The sequence below is a fragment of the Scomber scombrus genome, chromosome 13, assembly GCF_963691925.1.
Source record: "Scomber scombrus chromosome 13, fScoSco1.1, whole genome shotgun sequence".
Classification (NCBI taxonomy): Eukaryota; Metazoa; Chordata; class Actinopteri; order Scombriformes; family Scombridae; genus Scomber; species Scomber scombrus.
Genome location: NC_084982.1, coordinates 24,103,675 through 24,118,354, shown reverse-complemented (window position 1 = coordinate 24,118,354; position 14,680 = coordinate 24,103,675). Strand labels below are relative to the sequence as shown.

The 14,680-nt window shown below is 39.1% G+C and overlaps 1 long non-coding RNA gene across 1 annotated transcript in view; it reads left to right on the top strand.

Annotated features, from left to right (window-relative positions):
- The window catches only part of LOC133992730 (uncharacterized), a 45,310-nt gene extending 36,656 nt beyond the window's left edge, over positions 1-8,654 (top strand). Inside the window, exon 3 of the long non-coding RNA XR_009927041.1 lies at positions 8,343-8,654. This is a non-coding gene — a long non-coding RNA (uncharacterized LOC133992730). The remainder of the gene's footprint in view (positions 1-8,342) is intronic.
- The last annotated feature ends 6,026 nt before the right edge of the window (positions 8,655-14,680 follow it).

Genomic DNA, 14,680 nt, shown 5'->3' with positions numbered 1-14,680 from the left:
CCTGTCTAGTTAACTGTCTGTACCCTCTTCCTCTCTACACTTTTTTGAGTTGGAAATAAAGGCTTTGTTTACACAGGAGCAACTGTACAGTGCCATGGCTATGACTCTCTTTAATTACACAGTTACACATACTATAATGGATGCATTACTGTTTCAAATAAGGTGTGTCAAATGGATTTATTCTATTAAGTCACTTTAATAACATTGCTTTAAAGTATATGCACGTACTAATTAATGTGTGTGTGTATGGATGGCTAACACATTAAAGCAATGTGGCCTCCAGAACAGCTTCAGTGCGACTTGGCATAGATTCCCCCAGACTCTGAACTTTCCTGGAGCATGAACACTATTTTTTTGAAAGGAATATTCTCTCATTTGTTGTTTTGATAATAGTGGACAACACCCTCTTGAGTGTGATCAAATTATTCACTGAGACCTTTAGTTCTTTATTGAAGTGCTTGGTATGTTTCTTTACTGTAGGGCTGCAATGATTCATTGATTAGTTGGTAGACAGAAAATTAACTACTTTAATAATCAAATAAATGTTTTGAGTCATTTTTTTTATTTAAGAAAGAACATTTCAAATTATCTGGTTCCAGCTTCTTAAATGTAATAGTTTTTTTTTGTTTGTTTTTTTTTGGGGGGGGGGGGTTTAGTTTTCTACGATAGTCAACTGAATATTTTCGGATTGTGGACCATTGGTCAGGACAAAACAAGACATTTGAGGTTGCATATTGGGCACTGACTGTGAGCACTTATTTAAAACATTGGGGATTGAATGTGAAAAGTCATACCAAGGATGATAAGTTATATTTTGATTATTATACATAATTGTAATCAGCAAAAACAGCTGAAACAGAGGTCAATTGATGGGTGGATGCATCTTTCACACCCTTTCTGAGCATGACATCTAGAGGGCTTTAAAGGGTGTAAACACCAAGAAAAAAAGGAAGACCAAGTGGTATCAGTGGGTGGGTCCTCAAACTGTGCTGATTTACTAGCGCCGCTGTTCACAATGATGTTCGACCTGTCTCTGGCTCAGTTTGTTATACCCACTTTCTTCAAGAAGCCCAAAATCATTCCTATCCCCAAGAAAACAAGACCAGCCTGCCTAAATGACTACTGACTAGTGGCACTCACCTCTATAGTGATGAAGTGCTTTAAATGACTAGATTACATCTGCTCCTCACTACCCGGCACAATGGAACCACTACAGTTTGCATACTGTCGCAACCAATCGATGGGAGACGCCATAGCACACATCCTCCACACCACCCCATCTCATATGGACAAGAAAAGGAGTTATGTGAGATTACTGTTCATTGACTACGGCTCAGCGTTTAACACCATATTTCCCAAAGCTCAAGGGCCTTGGATTAAACACCTCACTGTACACATGGATCCTTGACTCCTGATGGGCAGACCCCAGGTGGTGAGGGTAAGCGGATGCATCTTCTCTACCCTCATCCTTCAGCTCAGGACTTTTGAGTCTCCTGCACACACAACTATGTAACCACTTTGACTTTGCTTATGACACAGCTGTGGTGGGCCGAATCGTACATAACAAGGAATGGGCCTACCTGAGGGATGTAGAGGACCTGACCTGCAGGTGTTGGGACAATTACCTACTCTTGAATGTCAGTGAGACTAAGAAGCTGATAGTGGACTTAGATGAAAATCAAGAGAAGAACCAAACTCCCCTTAATATCAAATGGTCCTTGGTGGATATTGTGGACAGCTTCAAGAACGTTGCCATCCACATGACCGAGGACCTGACCTGGGCACTACTACTTACTGGTGACAAAAGCAAGGCAGAAAATGTTTCACCTCAGATGCTTAAATTATGGGTATCCCCTCAAATACTGAGGGATTTCTACACCTGCACCATCGAGAGCATCACGGACTGATACGGGAACAGCCCAGAAGAGGACCACAAGACCCTGCAAAGATCGGTTCTTTCTCTTTCTGCCAAACACACAAAAAGCTGTTGTCACGTGGCAAAATACTTATTATTTGTACAATTAACCAGATTGAACAGTAGGACTGACAGTTGGAACAGCCAATCCCCAGTCAGGGCCAAGACACCAAAGAACCAATAAGTAACCAGGAAGTGGAGCTGCAGAGAGAAGTAGGGGTCTTTGTAAGGCCGGAAAGATGCCAGTCTCATCAAGGGCAACGCTCACAATGCTACAAAGCTGCTTATCACCTCAAAACCACTGGACACCACTTGAGAAAGAGCAGAGCCAACCCTTGTATCTACTTGTCCAATTCTACAGTTGTTGGATGGAGGCTGGAGCTTGGTGGTGGATCTGTGAGCAATCCACTGGCCAGTCTTTCCTGTTCCTGGAGCCACTAAAGGAGTGCACTGCAGAGCTGTCAAGGAGAAGGAGGATCTACTGATTACCAGCCAGTAGCTGGTGTTAGCAGGGCAGAGACAACGGATAGCGCTGGCGGGAAACATGATTGGACTGGACTTGATGAGACTTGTTCACAAGCACTGAACTGTGTAATACCATGGTTTAGCCCCTCATATCTTGTTTCTTGTTCTGTTTTGTTTTTTAATTTTAGATATTGCATCTTTTCAATTTTAGGACACTGTATCCTGGGACTTTTTAAACTGTATTGCTTAGCTGTACAATAGTTTAGCTCCCTCTGTTTTCAAGGCATAATATCCTGGTGCATGGTTTTATTGCTCCGCCTTAAGATAATTTAATTACCCCAGCTTTCGAGGTATATTATCCTTGTGTAGAGTGTTTTGTTCTTTCATTTTAAAATAATTTACCCCCCCCCCCCCCTCAGCTTTTATGGTATTTTGCCTTTGTTACTGTTAGTGTTGAACTATGTGGAAACATAAATTGCTGTTTTCCAGTACTCTGCTCTGGTCTCTGTCCTTGGGTCACTACACACTGTTCCCCCTTGTGGAACCTAAATTTAAACCTAGCTATTGAGTTTAAACCTTGAGAGTTCCTAGGCTCTTACAAACCTAGTAGGTATTGTTGGACAACAACCTAAAGCAGTGATTTGGCCACACTCTACCCTGCCTAAAGGATATTTACACCAGGCCCTGCAAGGCTTGGAAAATCATCAATAAATAATAAGGGAATAAGAAATAAATAAATAACAGATAAGTTAGCTGGCTTGCCTGCCTGCACAGAATCAGGTTATGGATTGCCAGGGTGCAGTGACAGATGGGTTGAAATTGTATGTAGTGTGTGGATTGTGTGTAGATTGTGTTTCATAGGCAATCTGGCAACTTGGGTAGCATCAGACAAACATAAAACACTTATGGATCCCTGTATGACGATTATTCATAATAAAAATTGAGGGCCATGAAAATTACAGGAGTTTCCCAGGAGAAACAAAGCAGAAGAGTGCTGGGAAATGGTCCTGAAACACGGGAGGAACTTTTGAAAAATGAGAGTGCTGGTTTCACAAGGTGAGAATCAATGATACTAACACAAAGGAATGTACACCCATACTATCTACTGACGTGAGTAAAATATACTCTCCCACATCAAACATAACATTCTTCAAAAACAGTTTAATTTCCTCTGTATTTCAGCCCACACGCAAGAGGAACCTTTGCCAAATTTTCCCATCCATGTTCATGATTTGACATTGCCAACATAGCCTTGTGAAATAAACTTGTGCTGAGAAAGCGATAAATTATTAATAATTACTGAACGGGTATAGTTTTAAGACCCTGAGAGAAAATACCAAAGGTGTGACAAAGCACACATAATCAAGCAATCTCAGCAGTGTATCAATCAAAGTCAAAATATTGAATTTTGGCATGTGAGTCAACTGAAATTAAATCTCTATGTGGTTTGGACTTCAAACAATAATCAAGATAATCAAAATATAATCACCGGATTGATCGTCAATTGTTGCAGCCCTAATTCCATGTGACACAACAATTGTGACTCCTCACTCTGATCTAGAAATTACCCAGCGGTAAAGAACAAAGGGTCTGAGTCCAAAAGGTACAAACAATAGGAAATTCAAGTACAAACTCCCAGTGGGCTGTCATTGGAAATATACTGTAATATAAATTGTACAGTACAGCTGTCATAAACACATGCTATTCCCAATGTAGTGTTTTTGATCCAACAATACGGAAAATAATAAATTCCACCATACTGACTCAACTGGTTTAGTAATGCCCTATGAATTCTGCAAGAAGCTGTGATTTTCTCACGGGTTTAAAGAGCGTCTCCCCGCATGATCACCCACTAAATTGGCTCTTGCCATTGGAATTCTAATAAGTCAGCTTGTTTGAGGTCTGTGAGTGATGCTATTGTGATGCAAATTTACAATGCAACCAGCGCTTAAAACCAAAAGAAAATCTGGAATACCTGACATCAAATTTAAAGTCCCAATGATTTGTTTATGAAATAATCCTGCCACACTTGCCCACTTCAAACACTGTAATGATATCAAAACATGAAGAGCTTTGATATGCAAATGTTGTGTAAGGTTTCTGTTCTGTTCAGTTTTCCTTCCATTCGCCATATCAGGCTGCGACAAAGATGCTGCTTAGTCTCATTTCGAACACAAAGCGGTCCATTAAATTCTATTTAAAGTTGGCACTGGGCAACCCTTTTAACAGCACCTCCTACACAAGAGTGCACACATGCTTTTAAGTACCATTCTGCGTTGTGTCTTTTTGCTTTTTGTTCATTTCTTTGAGCATGTGTTTTTGTTTTACATTGGCAGTAACATATTTTAGTCTGTACACCTAACCTTCCGGAATATATGGAAGATTTAAAGTGCCTAAATAAAAACTAAATAAACAAAACACAGCGAAATACAATACACATTGCCATATGTATTGCAGTTTTATGTATAGATTTACTTTCTCATAATTCATGTGTAATGTTTTACTTCTTTATTTGATTTGTTTTTATCAACCCGACTTGTTACTGAAATAACAAAATACACAGCTTCTCATTGCATTTTAAAACAATATTTGAGCCTTCTCTGATCTGACGCTACTATTGGCAGTGTGACACCCTTTGTCGGTGCCTTCCAACACTGTTACAAATTACAATTTCAGAAATAACACAGTATAAGCACTTGGATGAATACTGCCACTATTATGCAAAGGTTTGAAAAAAAAAGAAAAACTGCCTGCATGCACCTACCTCTCACGCTATCTTACTAGCACGTTATATTGGACTGAGACAGGCTCATTGTTTCCCATACTTCCAGTCTTTGCAGTCGCTATTACTTGCCCCCAGGTTTGTTGTGTCGTAATTAAACTTTAATTTATTCAGTAATATGTAAGCAGTTGTGTGATTTACCTGAACTGACACTGACTGAAGCTAATGGATAAAGCAGGCCTCCGTCAAATTTACTCCAGTATAAACATTCTTGATTTGTGAATTACAGTGAACATTCCCAATGTGTACATGGCAATAATGATGTATCTAATCATTCCTGTCGACATCTGCGACTGAGAACATACCTTCTTCAAATGTCAGGGATTAAATATGAACTACGGACTAATTGTAAATAATGTAATCACGTACACTGTAATTACTGATAAACAGTGATTGTCAACTATACTTTTATACTTTTGTTTTGGCTGTGAATAAATACCACCTCTTTTTTCATTGCTTTTACAATTTGTTGTATGACTGTCATTCCTGCTTTCTTCACGACCGTCATGGAGACACTAACAATGCAGTTAGTGGCCTATTGGGCTAACGTGGCATGTCTGGGGTCTTTAGGAAATCAGTTCATCAGAAGCAAGCATAAACATGAGAAAATGGATGAGAATACGGCCGCGGCCAGACGAATTAATAAACAGCCAAGCAGTTGGGATGGCAGTTACCCAAAGAATGGTTGTCCACGGGGCAATTGAATGAGCAGGGAGCAAATATAAACACAAGTATGCCTCTCTCACATCAAGTGAGAGAGAGATAGCACAGCATGTCACTGCATCCTGCATAATGGCTTTGTCTCCTCCATTTCACTTTTATTTTTTCAAAAGGCACAGAAGCCCGGAGCCCATGTATCCTGAAAAGGGAGAGCAATGGCGGAGCATAAGACATTAGTCTTGGGACGTGCGTGTGTGTGTGTGTGTGTGTGTGTGTGTGTGTGTGTGTGTGTGTGTGTTTGTGTTTGTGTGTGTGTGTGTGTGTGTGTGTGTGTGTGTGTGTGTGTGTGTGTGTGTGTGTGTGTGTGTGTGTGTATGTGTGTGTGTGTGTGTATGTGTGTGTGTGTGTGTGTACTTGAACATGGGCATATGTAAGTAGGACTTTTGAGGAGCTTATTTTTGCATAATTTGTGCCATGAACACTGCGTGAATGTTCAGTCATGTGCTGGTGGGTAAGCAGAATAAAAGACCCACTGGGGTTTGATGGGACAGGGATGTTGGGGGGTAAATGATGTGTTTGGGAAAGGAGTAATGTTGGGGTTCTGTGAAGTGTTTGAGCTGCAAAGAGCTGGCAAAATATCACAACTGGCACAGCAAGGAAGAGAATCGTACCCCAAAAGCTGTAAGATCCACACAGCCGGGAAGACTATTATCTGGCTGGGGATGGAACTTGTTTACTGCTGGCTATCACTCACAATGCTAGCGGGCTACATCTCAAAATAGAGAGCTACTATGTAAGGAATGTTCTCATTCAACAAAAGGGCATGTAAACGGTTTAGTATACTGAAAGCAAGGGAACACGAGTAGAAAGGCGTTGCGTAATCCCTCATATCACATGAAAACTTGGTCGATAGTGTTGCATGACACATTTTTACATTCATAAATCACTATCTTGTTTATGTTTTTGTTTTCAGTGTAGCAATCATAAACAAATAATGACATGGGGACTGGCACCCTACTTACTAAGCATTGGTTATTAATATGTCACCCAGTAAAACTAAAGCTTCCGTAATTTCTCAAAAAGGAAAGTAAGAAAATGATTGAAAGGCCTGGTTGGGGAGATTATCCTCTGTAGTGAAACAATTTTGCTTAGCTTTTTATGCACTACTACACCACTGCCCCTAACACAGACTTCCCTTTGGAAAAATTATTTAGTTCCGAATTTTGTTTGTTTGAGTCTGTTGTATGGTGCAGATGATGTTGCATGTGCAGGAGAAAGTTATTTTCTGAACAATAAGCACACATATTCTCTCTTTTTCAGTGTATGTAGCTGTTACAATGATTTATAGTTGCTATAAGTCATTAATCAATATTTATAAAATACAATATATTAATGACATTTTCAATATAGTGGTCAGAACCCCCCCCCCAAAAAAAAAAAAAATGACACTGATTCACTTTTCCTATTAGAGGTCAGTTCATGAAAATTACTCATTACTCAAATTACTTTTCTTGCTGATAACAAATTTCTATTATATCTAGGGGTTTTTCTCTGCTGTTACTCCTACAAACAGTTCTTTTTACTGTTACTCCAACGAAGACTAAAGGCTGATTTGGTGTTTCAAACTTTTGGTCTTACTTTAAATCTCTCATCAGAGTCCCCCCTTGAGTAGAACGTTCTTCCTCAGTCCCAAACAAACAGACCTTTACCCAACTGTCCTAACATGTCCCGGTCCTCTCTGCCCCCTGGGGCCTGATTAGGGATGCCTGACATTTTGGGAATGGTAAATGGTAAATGGACTGCATTTCAATAGCAGCTTTTTAGTCATCCACTGACTCAAAGTGCTTTACACAGCATGTCAACATTCACTCATTCACACATGCCTTCAATTCTAGATGTGTACTGGTGCAGCCGGGGATTGAATCACTCATTTTCCGACACGTTCTACCTCCTGAGCCACAGTCGCCCCAAAGAAAGAAAATAACCAAGAGACCAGAATTGATTGCCTTTCTTATGGATAGTCTCCAACTTTGCAGATTATTTATGGACAGCATACAAAAACTTGTACTAGTCAAAATAAATAAGGACACCCAGCTGTATGGATTTAAACCTTCTTTGAACATTGGTTTAAAACTTCCAAGGAACTGAATTTGTTTGCATCATGCTGTCAATATTGAGAACTGATGATCTATCTTACATGCATTTTAATTGATGCAACAGGGGCAATCAGCTGATACAAATGAAGCTTAGCGAAAGTTCAGACAGGAAGACCACCTTGTACCACTTTGTATGCTCACATCATAGTTTTATTTCTCATTCTTTAGTCATCCTGATCCTTCTTACAGCTCATACTGATCTCTGTCAAAGCTAATTTTCCTTGCTGTTATTTCTGGAGCATCAATTGACACATCAGCTGTTCACATCACCTGTTCAAGTCTAACCAATAGCACAGTGACACACCTTCATTGTCAGCCTATCATATTGCAGCTGTCTATTTAAATGTTCTCCCTCTCTGCTCAGGTGCTCTCTTGATGCTGTTTTGCGCAACCCACCCCCCCCCCCCATCACCAACCAGTCTTCATATTCCTCAAAGAAACACTTCAACTTCATCAGCCCGATCAGTTTCAGCCTTAAGATGACTTGTTGTGATCTGGCCCGAGAAGATTGATCGAAGTCAATGATGTGTCTGGACTCCATGGGGGGATCTATCATGCTGATGCTCAGGACTTACGTTCTTCGATTCAAATATTCTCCCTGCAGAGTCCAAGCGCCAAAGACTATGACAATACCTGATCATTAATATCATCTGCATAATAAACATATTTTACTTTATCTCTGGTCTCTCCTGATTGAACTGGTACTTATTAGCTGTTGTTTCCTAACACTTCTACCTGCTCCAGCAAATATGTTTCACCCTTGTTTCCTACAACCATGGATTTTTACTTTACTTCACTTTTTACTTTATAGAAGACATGCCCGGCCTTTGGAAATATTACAGGTTATGTTTGATTAACTCTATTGTACAGATGCACTGTACTGTCAGTGGTGGCTTAAAGGTTAGAGAAGCAAGTTTGTGACTGGAAGGTCAGCAGGTCTCGACGGCCAGGATAAACCTGGGGAGGGGGAGTGGAAAAGCAATGCCCTTATTACCACCGCTGAGGTGCATTTGAGCAAGGCCCTTAACCCCAACTGTTGTTGCTGTCAGTGGCGAGCAGATCAGTCTGCTTTTGTACTGGGCAGCTTCCAGGTGTGAATGTGTGTAATTGTGTAAATGTGATAAGGGCGATCCTGCAATAAAGAAGCTTACTCTTTGTACAATTTTGCAGATGTAAAACAAATTTAATTTACTGTAAAGCTAAAGAAAAATAGTATGACGCATTACATAGAGAGAGTGAGAGAGTGTGGGGGACGCTGTGCCAGCGATTTGATCACGCCCACAGCAACACTGACAGCTCAAGCTCGACTTTGACACTCACTAACTTTTGACTCATACTCAGAATCCCGTGGGAATGTGATGCCATCGTTAAATATACACTGAAAAATACCATCTATGTGTCATGTAGTAACATGTATCACACGAACCCTGGTGAGTGGATAAATCATTTAAATGTCAAAAATAATTACAATACAGGCATAATTTGTCACACACATTATATCTTAATACACATTATCTTCAATTATGACAATGACTATCTTGTATTACAAAAGATCTACTTGAAAGCTGTATAATAAATAATATGATAGTGCTGCTATTACATTAACAAGAAACACAGCAAAATTAAGGGAATTTTAAGTCACAAAAAGCATAATATTACCATTTTAGGCTAAAAGTGAAATATTAAAACACTAAACTGCCAACTCCCATGACTAATGAAAGAAAAAAAAGACATATAGCTCAATTTGTTCCTTGGCAACCCTTCAAGATTTTCCAGTGGATTATCCAAAAAGCTCACAAGAACAAGCCCTTCCCCACAACCTAAATAGCTGCCAAATAGCAAAAAAAAATCAGCTCGAGTAATCCCCTGCAAAAAACACTAATCTGCTCCCCAAAACCTGTTAATTGTCCATTTGGTTACAGATCTCGGTAAACACAAAAGAGCACCGTTCTCTCGCTGAGCACAGTTTACACCCACCCACAGATGTCTTGAGAGAAAGATCAATGCAAAAAGCCTAGGATTGCTAAACATCCATTATTTCTGAAAATGCATTCTAAATAAAGCTGAGACAGCAGCTTTCAACAAGATAAAAAAACGCTCAAAGTTTTATCTGTCCAAATTCTAAGAGCAACTCCCTTCATTGTGTACATTTTGATATTAAAATCTAAATCATCAAGCAGGAGAGGTGTATTTATTTACAGGGCGTCTGTGAACAATATGCTTTGAGGTGTGAGTTCCAATTAGGCTGTCAGAATGGCAAAGAGCAGCTGGTACACTAATGTTCTGGATGTAAGAGTTACTAATTACTGTAGTAAAGTGCTGCAAATGAAAAATGAGAAGGAACTGTTTTTCATTCCTTCATTAATTAACTCAAGATCTAGTTTGCAAGCTGGTTTAATGTCTACCAAAGCAAAAAATCATTCAGAGTGAGTACATTTTTATTGCATATTTGTGGCATTTTGACAGTGTGGGACATTTTAAAGTCACTGTTCCCCCAAATGTAGGCTTGACAGAGGAGTTAGAGCAAAGATGTATAATGAGAGGGAAAGCATCCGCACACTTCTTTTTCTTTGCTATTGAGACAGTCTTTTGGCCAGGGAATTTTTTTTCAAGCATCTCCATTATTATGCCTCATTAAAAATGTAAAGTCCCTTACTCACCATTGCGTTCTTTATGATTTGGTGGGTTGGACATCATTTACCACTTGCAGACATCAGCAGTGGTATATTTTTATCTATAAAGTGATACTGGGGAAACTTGAAGCTTACCCTTCTCTGTGTCAGATCCTCCAAGTGGATTCTTGTTTATGTACCCGGGTTATGACAGATCTGGGTAAACTACATTTTCTTACTATACACCATGGGCATAAAGAGATCTGCAAAAAGATCTAAAATAAGAAACATTTATATCCACTGATGAATATAAGAGCATCATAAAGAATGTGTTGTTGGAGGCATGTAGTCATTTCCTTGAGAGGCCACAGTGTTTTAACAGCTGTTCTTCTTTTTTATTGGGAATTGTTTTATATTGTGTTGTATATATTGCATTTCTCTATGCTGTGATGCAGCTGCTACCTTCGCCAGATCTCACAAACAAACAAATTAAATACATGAATAAATAAATACTGTAATAACTATTTACTTGTATGTGGCTGTAAAGCCCCTTTGACAATGTGAAGCGACCACACTCCTTATAAACAAACAAATTAATATATACAGTATATAATGTGTGAAGTTTCTGCATGTTTTTGCACAATATTACAATATTTGGGCTATGTTTAAACACCAAGTAATTTTATTCAGTGGCCACTGAGAATACGTGAATCCGACTGGCTGACATGTGTGGATTAACTTTTCATAACTGCACAGTATAACTGGACACTTGTGACATTTGTTTGCAGTTGTAAATTAATTCACTAGTATTAAACTTGAGTTAAAGCCAGCAACAGGGAGGCCTAGCTCAAGAGCTTGGAGCTAAGGTTATTTATGTAACCAATAAAATAGTTAAATGCTATTCACTAAGAACCATGGGAATTATGTTTAAAATGTGCCGTATATTTGTATGAATCTAGATGTCCAAATATGTCTGGACCCCAAAAATAAACAATTGGAAGAGGAAAAATAATACTTAAAAATGTTAGCTAGGCCGCTAGCCTTTGAGTCTGAGGGACAGCCTCAGGGGAGAGGAGAGAGGAAAAGAAACTGCACAGAAAATAAAAACATGAGAAGTCGCGTGGAAGAGTCAAAGACAGACAGACAGAGAGAGAGAGAGTTAACATGTTTGGGTGCATCTGTAACAAATACTGGGAGAGGGAGAGAAAGGCAGCCTGTGTGTGTTTGTGAGAAGGAGAGTGTGAAGCTCATGTAACGTGAGGAGCAGGATGCAGCATGACTCCAACGGAAAACAAACTCTCCACATCACCCTCTATAGCAATGGTCACCAACCCTGCTCCTGGAGAGCTACTGCCCTGCATGTTTTAGTTATCTCCTCATTCTTACACAACTGATTCTAATAATTAACTTGTTATCCAGCAGCTGAAGCTTGTCAGAGGGCTTGATAATTAGGTAATTATTAGAATCAGGTGTGTTAGTGTGGGGAGATACGTAAAACATCTCCAGGAGCAGGGTTGGTGACCACTGCTCTATAGCCATGAAATGTACAGCTTCTCAGGTATTTTCCTTAAATTATCTAACACAACACTCAGACATATTTTTCAGTGGTTTCACCAATATCCACAAATCTGTAACAGCAAATACATTTTGGGAGAAAGAATTGTGTCCAGATTACCTTTGCTATTGAAATAATGAGGAAATCTCTAATAGTCAACAATATGAAGTTTCACACTGGATGTATCAATACAGTATTTCTCTGGTTTTCACCAAAATATCCCATACAAATATCTGCTTGTAGCGACAGCAGATTAATATGGTTATGTCCGGGCAATCACAAGACTTGGTTATGGTTAGGGACAAATAGTGGTCTTATTTTAATAGAGATAAAGTCACAATGCACCATATTATGAATTACCATTTCACCAAAACCTCAATATGTCATTAATCTTGACCAACGTTCAGTTTGTTGTCTAAAATGAACCCTACTCAGGACAGGATGAGATCCCCAGATTCAGTTTCCTGCATTAAGTAGGCCAACCAGCCATCCAGACCACCTCCCCATTCTGTGCAGTACATAAAAGTAACGCTTTATCCGATCCAAAAACAGTGCCTGTGAACATAATCCAGCCACGGTCTATGTTTAATACCACAACACAACTTGGGAAACAAGTTAGTTGTACAGAAACGTGGTTTGTATGACAGAACAGATATGCTGCTTAAGTTTTGCCTCGCACTTCATTCATCCAACTGTGACTTGAATCTCTTTGGGCTTCAAGTTTATTTCCTTTCATGTCTAACTACATTGATTTGATATTTGGCTGTAATGCTGCCAAAACTGACACAGAACTAACACTGCTGCTGCCACACTGCTAATGTACTGATTTTGCAGTGCAGCCAATGTAGATGAGGTGTTATTTTTAGTCATGTTTTTATCTTTATTTACTTATTTAAAGTTTAGTCTAGCAAGTCTTGCATTGGCTGTAACTTTACAACAGGAACATTGCACAGGACTCTAATCAATACAGAAATGCACTTGATCATGTTTTGTCAGTTTAAGAACACTGTACGCACACCTGAATTAACCAAACACACGTTATATGATTTAACATACCTTACATAATCAAAATAACCAATGTTTTATAAGCTATGAATAAATAACACATTTACATAAAGGACATCTGTGAACATCTTATTTCTGCTTTATCACAGCGTGTTTCAGGAATAAGATGTCACGAATGATCAATTAGTTGCTCTACAGACGTTAAGTATATTGCATTGGATAAGTGAGATATGTGTTGAATTGAGGTGCTGCGCTCATTGAAGATGGTGATATTGAATCATCACCTCTGGGGTGACTTGATAGTTCTCCTTGACCTTTTTTTTTTTTTTTTCTAACTGCAGGGAAGGTATGTGGTTTAATTAGCCAAGCCTAGAATGTGACAGGGATAAATTACATTACATAAATGATGTACTTAGCCCAGTGGCATTGTCTGAGGGTGGCTTCTTATTTTACTCAGTGCTTACGCTAAAGAAGACTGTGGTTGCAGAGACGGATGAACTGAACTACTGAAACGGTATCCAGCCTGGAAGTTGATCAGTCTTCTTAAGCGCTTTATTGATCACTGTTGTTATTGATATCGAGGCATAGAAAAATAAAGATGCATTATAGTTCCCCCAATAGCAGCCATATATACTGGAAACAACACACACACACACACACACACACACACACACACACACACACAAAGGCCTTATATACAAATAAGACAAAGAAGGCAGCGTGAAAGACATAAAAAGCTTAACTATTAGTTCACTGCAACTTCAGTTGTAAAAATCGGGCCCCTTGCATACAATTAAAGCCTATTGTTTTCTGGGTTTCAACTAATCGTTTGTGATAATAGCCCCATCACTAAGTAAGCAACTTAACAGATGTCTTCTAAATGGCAAAGTGAAAATACATTCAGCGATTAATTACTTCATTAGCCTGCTGCTGCTCTAACTATTGCATCAATAGTGCTCATTAAATGATCTTGACCTCCAGATGGACATTTTCTGTCTTTCCCCGTCACTGTGTTTTTTTCCTCCTAACTCTCTCTCTCACCCACCGCGACTCCAGCCGCATGCAAAAGTTGAAACACGTTCACACGGTGCAGGACATAAATTTGACAGCTCATTATGACTTTCAAAATTGAGTTCAATTCTCTGTGATCTATTAATCTATGCTGTACTTCTGGCCATCCACAGTCATTTCTCTTTTCATTAAGCAGAACAATAGCCCCAACGCCACAGAATTCATTACATGCAATCAAAATCAGATCCTTAGGGCCCATTTAATTCACTTCATTATCAACATTACCAGTAATATTAATATGCTTAAGTAGAAGGTTGCTGTGATGTTTTGTGTCACTGAATTTAAATGTTAATTCACCCCTTTGGCATGTGTTATTTTCTCACCGGAGCTCCCTGAATGGACTGATGCTGTAGTCGTAGCGTTCATAGTTTAGACATAATTTAGACATTTTAAGATAGAACACAACACATTTATTTTGGTGAACTTTTTTGCCATAACACAAAGACATCTGTGTATATG